Source organism: Podarcis pityusensis (assembly GCF_964106645.2).
Source record: "Podarcis pityusensis genome assembly, chromosome: 14".
In the NCBI taxonomy this organism is placed as follows: Eukaryota; Metazoa; Chordata; class Lepidosauria; order Squamata; family Lacertidae; genus Podarcis; species Podarcis pityusensis.
The window spans coordinates 12,724,088-12,734,474 of record NC_138039.1 but is presented as its reverse complement, the minus strand read 5'-3'; positions in this window follow the sequence as shown (position 1 = coordinate 12,734,474).

Below are 10,387 nucleotides of genomic sequence, written 5' to 3'. Positions count from 1 at the left end.
ATATACGCCATTTGTGCCGGAGTTCTATACCATTTTAATAAACATTTGGCACCAGCTTGACTGCAGCAATTGCTGGAAGGAGTTATACAAGACGCTATCCAACCGCCTTAGCGACTCCAGTCTAGATTTCTGTAGCGTTTACTCCTTAGCCTTTTCTTCTCCCAAAGGTGTCCCGCAAGGCAGCAGGTACAGGTTTTTCATCAGGGTTTACTCCTAAAACCTTTCTCACAAATGAGTATAGCCTCAAGGCAGCAGAGGTTTAGAATCAGAGTTTTACTTCTCCAGCACGACTGAAACAATACCTATAATATAGAAATGCTATCAAATGCTTAAGGGAAAGCTAGGGATTAGTCGTAGAGCACATACTTTGCATTCAGAAGGTCATAAGTTCAGTTACTGGCATCCCCATGTAGGGATGGGAAAAACCCTTCACTGAAGCCCCATAGAGCTACCGCGATTCAACGTAGACTAAGGGGCATGTGTTGCTGAACTACAGCTCCCATAATCCCTTACCATTGGTCATGCTGACTAGGATCAATGGGTGTTGTAGTCTAGCAACAATGGAAGGGCCACAATTTCCCCATCTCTGTTGCAGACAACCCTGAGCTACAGTAGATGGACCAATGTAATGTTGAGTATTGTTGCATCCTGCAAAGCTAAACCTTGGAAGATTCAGGACAGACAACATTTTATAGTTAAACTATGGGATTTGCTTTCATGGGAGGCCATGATGGCCACCAACTTGGGTGGCCTTTAAAAGAGGGGTAAACAAATCCATGGAGGCCAAGGCTACTAGCTATGTTGGCTGTGTTCTGCCTTTGCCGCCAGAGGTGGTGGTGTTCCAGAAATGTCACTGGAAAATAGGGACACTTGGAGGGTCTGCCCCGATGGCTAAACTCGGCCACCACAGTTGGTGCCAGTAATACTTCTGGGTACCAGTTGCTGGAAACCACTGGAAGGGAGCATGCTGTTTTGCCTGAATCCTGCTTCCTCCACCCCCATCATTCTGCTCAGACGCTGAGGCCCAGTGCTGAAGGCTTTCTGGCGGTTCCCTCACTGCGAGAAGCAAAGCTACAGGGAACCAGGCAGAGGGCCTTCTCTGTAGTGGCGCCCGCCCTGTGGAACACCCTCCCATCAGATGTCAAAGAGATAAACAACTACAGTGGTACCTCAGGTTAAAGCCGCTTCCTTGGGTTAAGAACTTTGCTTCAGGATGAGAACAGAAATTGCGCAGCGGCGGCGTGGTGGCAGCGGGAGGCCCCATTAGCTAAAGTGGTGCTTCAGGTTAAGAACAGTTTCAGGTTAAGAATGGACCTCCAGAACAAATTAAATTCTTAACCCGAAGTACCACTGTACCTGACATTTAGAAAACAACTGAAGGCAGCCCTGTTCAGGGAAGTTGTTAATGTGTGACATTTTGATGTATTTTTAATCTTTGTTGGAAGCTGCCCAGAGTGGCTGGGGAAACCCAGCCAGATGGGCGGGGTACAAATAATATATCATCATCATCATCATCATCTAGTTTTAATGAGGGTGAAAGAGGAGAGCGCAAAATATGGTCTGAAGCTCAACATCAAAAAAACGAAGATCATGGCCACTGGTCCCATCACCTTCTGGCAAATAGAAGGGGAAGAAATGGAGGCAGTGAGAGATTTTACTTTCTTGGGCTCCATGATCACTGCAGATGGTGACAGCAGCCACGAAATTAAAAGACGCCTGCTTCTTGGGAGAAAAGCAATGACAAACCTAGACAGCATCTTAAAAAGTAGAGACATCACCTTGCCAACAAAGGTCTGTATAGTAAAAGCTATGGTTTTCCCAGTAGTGATGTATGGAAGTGAAAGATGGACCATAAAGAAGGCTGATTGCCGAAGAATTGATGCTTTTGAATTATGGTGCTGGAGGAGACTCTTGAGAGTCCCATGGACTGCAAGAAGATCAAACCTATCCATTCTTAAGGAAATCAGCCCTGAGTGCTCACTGGAAGGACAGATCGTGAAGCTGAGGCTCCAATACTTTGGCCACCTCATGAGAAGAGAAGACTCCCTGGAAAAGACCCTGATGTTGGGAAAGATGGAGGGCACAAGGAGAAGGGGACGACAGAGGATGAGGTGGTTGGATAGTGTTCGCGAAGCTACCAGCATGAATTTGACCAAACTGCGGGAGGCAGTGGAAGACAGGAGTACCTGGTGTGCTCTGGTCCATGGGGTCACGAAGAGTCGGACACGACTAAACGACTAAACAACAACAATTGGCCGCTGTGAGAACAGGATGCCGGACAAGGCTAGCTGACCCAGCAGGGCTTTTCCCAGGACTATATGCATGTTCCCCACTTCCAAGTGGTGAGAAATTCTAGGGACAGTGTCATGGGGCGGTTAGCTTGCTTTGGATGAGAGTACACTGGAGTCTACTGGTGTATTTGGCACATTTGCTTTGTTTACAGTTTTTCAGGAGGCTGTGGTAGAAGAACCAGCCTGAGGTGATCCTCCAGGGGGATCCTGTGCTAGACCACACTTGAAGGTTTCCATTGACAAAGTCTCCCTCACATGGGCACTAGAGTTGCCAGGTCTAGAATGAACTTTCCCTCTTCACTTGTATCTGAATAGGCTTTAGGTGCTAAAAACGGAAAAGGAAAACACGGCACACAAGTCAGGTGGAAAACTGCTCAGACAGGTTGTGGTTAGAAGCCTCCTCCTTGCCTGGAGAGGCTTCTCCTCCAAAAAAGGAGAGGTGAGGAATGAAAGCCAGGGACAGTTGGTGGGGTGAGGGAGCCTCTCTCAGAAGTGGAGGAAGGAAGAGAGCCTGTTGGCTGGCTTATGACTCCTAAATTCTCTTCTTCACCTCAAGTTTCATCACCAGCAAAGGCAGAAATGAGCCCATGGAGATCAGCTGGAGATATAGTTGCTGGACCTAGGCCTGGTTAGGACAATCTGGTAAGCCAAACTTTGACATATCAGTACTGTGGTCACATTTGCACTTTGCAGCGTTTCTCAAACTTGGGTCCCCCAGCTGTTGTTGGACTACAACTCCCATCATCCCTACCTAGCAAGACCAGTGGTCAGGGATGATGAGCGTTGTAGTCCTACAACAGCTAGGGACCCAAGTTTGAGGAAAAACGGCTATGGTACCACTTTAAACAGTCGTGGCTTCCCCCAAAGAAATCTGGGGGCTATAGCTTGTTAAAGATGCTAAGAGTTCTCAGGAGATCCGTATTCCCCTCACACAGCTTCAATTCTCAGAGTGCTTTAACCATAAATCGTTCTTTATAGGGAACTCTGGGAATTGTAGCCTTGGGAGGGGAACAGGGGCCTTCTATCAATTCTCTATCACCTTTAACTACACCTCCCGGGGAAACCATTAGTTATCTGGGTGGAAGCCAGGACCGCAGCACCTCAAGGACCACCTCTCCCCATATAAACTGACCTGGACTCTACGTCCATCCTCTGAGGCCCTTCTTCATGTGCCCCCTTCACGTGAGGTCTGAAGGATGGCCACAAAAAACCAGGTCTTTTCTGCAGTGGCTCCCCGTTTGTGGAATGCTCTCCCCAGGGAGATTTGCCTGGCACCTTCATTATATATCTTTAGGCACCAGGCAAAATGTTCCTCTTTAACCAGGCCTTTGGCTGATTAATATTCTACAGCCTTTTAAATATGTTTGAAGGAGGGGAGATTATTGTGTTATTGTTTTTCTTTTAACTATTTACTTGTGTTTTTACATTGTATTTTTACCCTGTGAACCTCCCCAATATCTTGTGATGAAAGGAAGTATAAAATTAATAATAATGATGATGGTGGTGATGACTACTTTGTTCCTCAGTAATGTGCTGAGCTAGGCCAAAGGTTAAGCTGTAGTTAAGCTCTCCAGTTCTAGTTAAGAACAAAGCAAGCTGGTGAGCAGAGAAGCTAACTAGAGTTCTGGTTCAGATGACACGCTAAGGCAAACTCTGGCTCAGCTCAGAATGGCAGGATCTTACAAAGGTCTGAGGAGGACCCAAATGAGTGCCAGCTCCTCTGTGGGAGCTCTCACAGTTGTGTGGTCTCAGTGAGCCGTCGTTTGGCTTGCTGTCTCATGTGAAGCAGATCTGAAAACTGTCTCACTTAATCATTGTAAGGCTGCAATCCTAGACTCTCCTGGGAGTCAGCCCCATAAAACTTAGTGGACCTTAGTTCTGAGTAAACATGCATAGGAACTGTGCTTCGAACATATCATACCCTCCAACATTTCTTCGATGAAAATAGGGGCAGCCTATTCCATACCTTCCACCATTTCTCTGATGAAAATACGGGCATCCTAAGGAAAAGTGGGACATTCCGAAATCAAATCAGAAACCAGGACATCTTCTGTAAATCTGAGACTGTCCCTGGAAAATAGGGACACTTGGAGGGTCTAACATATTACTAGGGTCTCATTTATCTGCATGCAACAATGGTTCTTTCTCCCATGTCCCCCTCAAAAAGATCTCCAGAGATATTGTTGGCTTGGTTGGTGGCCCTTGAGAGCAAAGAGGTTTTTTATAAAATCGAAATATGCTGCAAGGGATTCAATAAGAGTTTTTGGAAGTGCCACATTCTCCGTTTTGGGGAGATTATGACCTTTCCCGACAACTTAAGTGCCTGGATCTGTCACATTTGATTTCTTGAAATACTCTGATGGTGGCAGAAGAGGAACCCCACAAGAATAGGAAAGGTTAGCGAACTCTCCATCTTTTTTTTTTTTTTTTTGCAACCTTCAAAAGGCTTTGACGAGAGGCTTGTTTCTATTTTGAAGAGCAAAGCTTAAAGATAGGGCTGACCTATTAAGTCATCTTGGACACTCCCTGCTCACGGCATGCCGTTTCAGCGTTCCACAGACTGTAACACGGACAGATGTAAGGGGAGCTAAAGGAAATGGAGGAAAGGGGTCTGGTTCAGCTCCAGGAATCAAATTAAGTGCGTACCTCAAGAGGAACAACCTGTGCTAATTTGCAGGCTACTAAAGGTGCTTCCGGACTGTCCATATTCTACAGGAGGGAGACAAGCGCATAGCGGAACTTTAAGTTTGCGCATTGAGGCCCCAATCCTGGGCAGTGTAGTTTCTTAAGGGTGCTGAGGGTTGTTGAGAGATTCCCTATTCCCGCCCACAGAGCTACAATTCCCACAGTGGTTTAGCAATCAATCCTTCTTCCCAGGGTTCTTTGCAGGAAGCCATGGCTGTTTGAAGTGGTATGATACTGCTTCAATGTGCACAGTGCAGATGGGGCCTGTATCTCCGCAAAGCTCCCTATCTAAGCATGGCTCTGGTCAGTGTGACTTCCACGTTACAGCCGCTCTGACAGGCAAAAGGGGTATTAGGGCATGAGGAGGAGGAGGAGGAGGGGTCTTGTCCAACCTTCTGAAGCTACAAAGAACAAGGCTCCATCTATAGGGTTGCCAGGAATTCCTGTTCGGCCACCAATATCATTTTACCTGGCACAAGTTTAGCTCTTTTACTTTCCTAGAAGCACCTATCAAATGCAGCTGGAAGAGTCCAGTCCTGTGTAGAAGGGCCATTTAGGTATTGCCAAAAGAGAGGAAATCACACCTTGCAACACCTTGCTAATCAAAATGCTCATTTTTTTAATTTTTTATTTGGTCCTGAGCTCCTGTGGGAGGTAGAAAGACGAAAAAACAAGTCTCTTTTGGCCAGGCGCTTTGGCGAAAGCCAGCTAACTTGCATCAAAGCACTGGACCAAAAACTGGGACATTCCTGGATTCAATCCGGGACGGCTTCTGTAATTTCAGGATGTCCCACTCAAATAGGGACGGTTGGGCAGTATGCAAAATGCACCCTTCATGCACACACAGTAAAGGCAGAAGAGGACACAGATTTGCATGCAATCTGCATATGCTACTTTATATAGAGAGATGTAGATTTAGATGTAATTATGATCATTTACTTGATTATAGATAATAACACTGAGCTCTCTTAGAATCGTAGAATTGGAAGGGGCCCTGAGGGCCATCTTGTCCAATTCTCTGCAATGCAGGAATATTTGCAATGGAAGAATCTTTTGCCCAACTTGAGGCTGAACCCACGAATCCTAGAATTGTAGAATTGGAAGGTACACCAAGGGTCATCTAGTCCAACCCCCTGCAACACAGGAATCTCAACTTGATCATACATGACAGATAGCCATTCAACCTTTGCTTAGAAACCTCCAAGGAAGGAGAGTCCCCAACCTTCCGAGGGAGACTGTACCGCTGTTAAACAGCTCTTATTGTCAGAAAGCCTTTTCTGTATGTTTAGTCGGAATCTCTTTTCTTGTAACTTGAATCCATTGGTTTGAGTCCTGCCCTCTGGAGCAGGAGAAAACAAGCTTGCTCTGTTTTCCATTTGACAGCCCTTTAGATATTTGAAGATGGCTATCGTATCTACTGTCAGCCTCCTCTTTTCCAGGCTAAGCATACCCAGATCCTTCAACTGTTCCTCATCCAGAACCAGTGTGGTGTAGTGGTTAAGAGCGGTAGACTCGTAATCTGGTGAACCGGGTTCCCGTCTCCACTCCTCCACATGCAGCTGCTTGGGCTAGACACACTTCTCTGAAGTCTCTCAGCCTCACTCACCTCACAGAGTGTTTGTTGTGGGGAGGAAGGAAAGTAGATTGTTAGCTGCTTTGAGACTCCTTCGGGTAGTGATAAAGCGGGATATCAAATCCAAACTCTTCTTCTCTTCTTCTTCTTCTTCATCAGGCTTGGTTTCCAGACCCTTGATCATCTTGGTCTCCTTCCTCTGCACACATTTCAGCTTGTCAACATCCTTTTAAAATTGTGGTGCCCAGAATTGGACAAAGTATTCCAGACAAACAAGAAGCACAATCAGAGTTCAAGGACACATTCCAGCCTGGGGAAAAAACACTCAAGAAGGATGCAAATCAGGACCAGGGAGGGCTGTGGCCTGGGGTTGCCCCTGTGGACCAGACAGAGAGCCTGAGGGGAGGCTGCATTTGGCTCTCAGGCTTGATGTTCCTCATCCCTGATCTACATGGAGGATTGGGTTACAGCCATGGCTTCACCAAGTTCCAAGCCTTCCCTCTTTCTCTCTATGTTTATAGAGACTTTGGGAAAGCTATTGCTTCAAGAACGCTGCCTTTTAAGCAAAGCTCCCCATAAAAGAAATCACATAGACGTTACTTATCATTCATCTTCATGCCTTTGTTGTCAGTAGTCCAAACAGTGGTTGCTTTGTTACACCCCCTCTCCCCACACCAAAAGAAGACATCTAAGCAGTCTTTCTGATTTCCCAATTAAACAATTTACAGTAGCAGGCATCTCAGCCCCTGTGTTCTGCGGCGTATGATCCTGTTAAGGGCTGATGGGCTTTCTGGAAAAGTTTTGTATCAGCCTGCCTGAGTGTTTAAATCCTTTAACGGTGCTATTAATTCTAATCTGTCGTGATTTTTGCTGCTTAATTTATATGTCTGCTCAATGACTCATCCCTTCAGGAATTCCTCAGAAGCCCCATGTACCCTGCTGCAAACGACAAAAAAAGAGAGAGAAGGAAAAACTCTATTTATGATGGTTTTTTGCTTGATCGTTGCTATAATGCAGGGATGTCCAACAGGTGGATCGCGATCTACTGGTCGATTGTGGTGGGTCCGTGGTAGATCACTCCACCTCCAACTTTGGGTCCCTAAAAAAAGCTCATTGACAATCCAATGGGTAGATCACTGGCAGTTTTTTTTATAGTGGGAGTAGATCACAGTCTCTTGTAAGTTGGACATCCCTGCTATAATGCAAACAGATCTGAATGCCTAAGTCTATTAAGTCTACCAGGGTGTATGGGTTGTTAGGGGAGGGGTAGTATCTCTGCTGGGGGACATGTCATGCCCCTTTTGGGGTAGTCTGTCCACCTTTGGTCCCTATCCTGCACTCAGCTCTCATTTGTGGCTCCTAAAAGCTGACAATATGTGAAACAGCCACATCCCAGGGAACGGCTTTGACTGGCCGGCTAAACCAGGTGCGGTCAGCTGATGGGTCTCAAACGCTTAGTGAGTTAGGGTCTTCCCCTACATGCAGAAACAAGCCCTGGCGGATTGAGTGAACGAGGCCAAAAGTGGGTCCAATGATCAAGAAGGCAGTTTCTGCACATGCTGTAGATGGAAGTGAGGGGCAGATGGGGCTCGTCCACCTGGGAAGGTAGCCCATCAAGGAGAAGGAAATATCTGATCCTAAACCTCCACTGCCTTTTGGGATATCTTCAGGAGAAGAAAAAGCTCAGGAGTGAACCCTACACAAACCCAGAGTGGTGTCCCTAAGACGGTTGGATAACGCCTTGTATGCCCCCTTCTGGCAATTCCTGCGGCCCAGCTGGCACCAAACGCCTTGCTCTGCTTTCCCTTAGACCACATGAAGGTTCACTGGGTGACTTTGGGCCTGACCTGCCTCACAGGGTTGTTGTGAGGATAAAATGGGGAGAAGGAGATGTGGGCATGCCACCTTGATCTCCTTGGAAGAAAGGTGGGATATAAATGTAATAAATAATAATCATAATAATAGGCTGCAACCCAGTGTATACAACTATTGTATACACTGGCTCCCAGTACGTTTCCAAGCACAATTCAAAGTGTTGGTGTTGACCTTTAAAGCCCTAAAAGGCCTCAGTCCTGTATACCTGAAGGAGCATCTCCACCCCCATCGTTCTGCCTGGACACTGAGGTCCAGCTCCTTCTGGCGGTTCCCTCATTGCGAGAAGCAAAGCTACAGGGAACCAGGCAGAGGGACTTCTCGGTAGTGGTGCCCGCCCTGTGGAACGCCCTCCCATCAGATGTCAAAGAGATAAACAACTACCTGACATTCAGAAGACATCTGAAGGTAGCCCTGTTCAGGGAAGTTTTTAATGTGTGACATTTTAGTGTATTTTTGGTTTTTGTTGGAAGCCGCCCAGGGTGGCTGGGGAAACCCAGCCAGATGGGCGGGGTATAAATAATAAATTATTATTATTATTATTATTATTATTATTATTGAATAGCTGGTGCTTTGCAGAGCAGTGTTTTCAATGAGAAAAGTTTCTGCCCAAGGAGGTAACAGTAGATAGAGGAGTCATCACAATGGAACAGGAGGCTTGCTTTACTTGTGTATGGAATATTCCTGCAGGGTTGTGTGTGTTCACTAGGAGCGCCTCCCCTGCTTACTGTAGTAAGCAGGGGTATTTGGGTATTTGTGACCCTCTAGATCAGGCATAGGCAACCTCGGCCCTCCAGCTGTTTTGGGACTACAACTCCCATCATCCCTGACCACTGGTCCTGTTAGCTAGAGATCATGGGAGTTTTAGTCCCAAAACGTCTGGAGGGCGGAGGTTGCCTATGCCTGCTCTAGATCTTGCTGGGCTTCCAAACCCACATCAGCCCAGCCAGACTGGCCAGTGACCAGGGATGTCAGAGGTTTTAGTCCCCACAGCCCTGACTTCCAGCCTTACAATTCTCCGATTTTTCTAGAGGTGAGACAGGACTGCTGCGATGTTTATAGCTGCTCACTCAAACTCAAGTTAAAGAAATATTTGTTCTAAATGTAAATTGATCACTTGGCTTGATGTTTCTATTTTGAGATGCAGATGGTTGTATATATAGATATAGATATATGTGATGTAAAAATAGACTACACTTGTCATTTCATTTCAATAAGGAGAAAAGGGATGTGGGAAGCCCTTTGCTGACAGCAGCCATATGGTGAAAGCTGACCACTTGTTAAGCATTCATTTTAACACTGTGCAAGTATTTGAATTATTAGATATTCAAGCATGCATGGTTTTTGTGTGATTGAGCTATGGGTGCATTTGGATGTTGTAGTTTGTTTTTTGTTTGTTTTTAAAGCGTGACATATAACAGAGATGAATCAAGCCCATGGAAATGTTTTCTGGCATAGTTGCGAATAAGTCTGGATTTTAGCCAGGGGACCAAATGTATAAAACCCTCCTCCTGCAGCAGCTACTTATTTAAGGCAACCGCACACAACAAGGATGTGATTATTTAATAGCTGAAGACACATCTACGAGGCAAATGTTCTACTTAGCTTTGTCCTGGGGGAAGCAACTAGAGGACAATCCCGTGACCATCCAATGTGTTCTCTTGTTGCCATTGGAAATGCAACAGCAGGGAGCATTCAGTTTGCACTCCAAGGGTTAATTCTGTTATCAGTAACTCAGCCAGCCGAAAGGGTGGGTGGGTAGAAGTGTTGCTTAGCAACCAGGTAGAGTGGCATGATCATCTACTGAGGCAGCACATGCTCTGATTGGCTGTGGAGTTCTGGTCCTCAGGACTCTCTCCCCAGCCAAACACCCCTCACCGACTTTGCCTTATGTCCTCCTTGCATGTTTTTGTCTGGCAGGAGTATGTCCTTGAACTTTGGCAAAGCTGCTTTCTTGCTTGAATGG